Source organism: Bison bison, unplaced genomic scaffold (genome assembly GCF_000754665.1).
Source record: "Bison bison bison isolate TAMUID 2011002044 unplaced genomic scaffold, Bison_UMD1.0 scf7180017863965, whole genome shotgun sequence".
NCBI lineage: Eukaryota > Metazoa > Chordata > Mammalia > Artiodactyla > Bovidae > Bison > Bison bison.
This window is the reverse complement of record NW_011494537.1, coordinates 1,604-1,925: the sequence shown is the minus strand read 5'-3', so window position 1 is coordinate 1,925 and position 322 is coordinate 1,604.

Here is a 322-nt window from a genome sequence, read left to right as displayed (position 1 = left end):
AATCTTTCCCAGCATCAAGGTCTTTTCAAATGAGTCGGCTCTTTGCATCAGGTGGCCAAGGTATTGGAGTTTCAGCTTCAACATTAGTCCTACCAATGAACACCCAGGACTGATCTCCTTTACGATGGACTGGTTGGATCTCCTTGCAGTTCAAGGGACTTTCATGAGTCTTCTCCAACACCACAGTCAAAAGCATCAATTCTTCAGTGCTCAGCTTTCTTTATAGTCCAACTCTCACATCCATACATGACCACTGGAAAAACCATAGCCTTGACTACACAGACCTTTGTTGACAAAGTAATGTCTCTGCTTTTGAATCTGT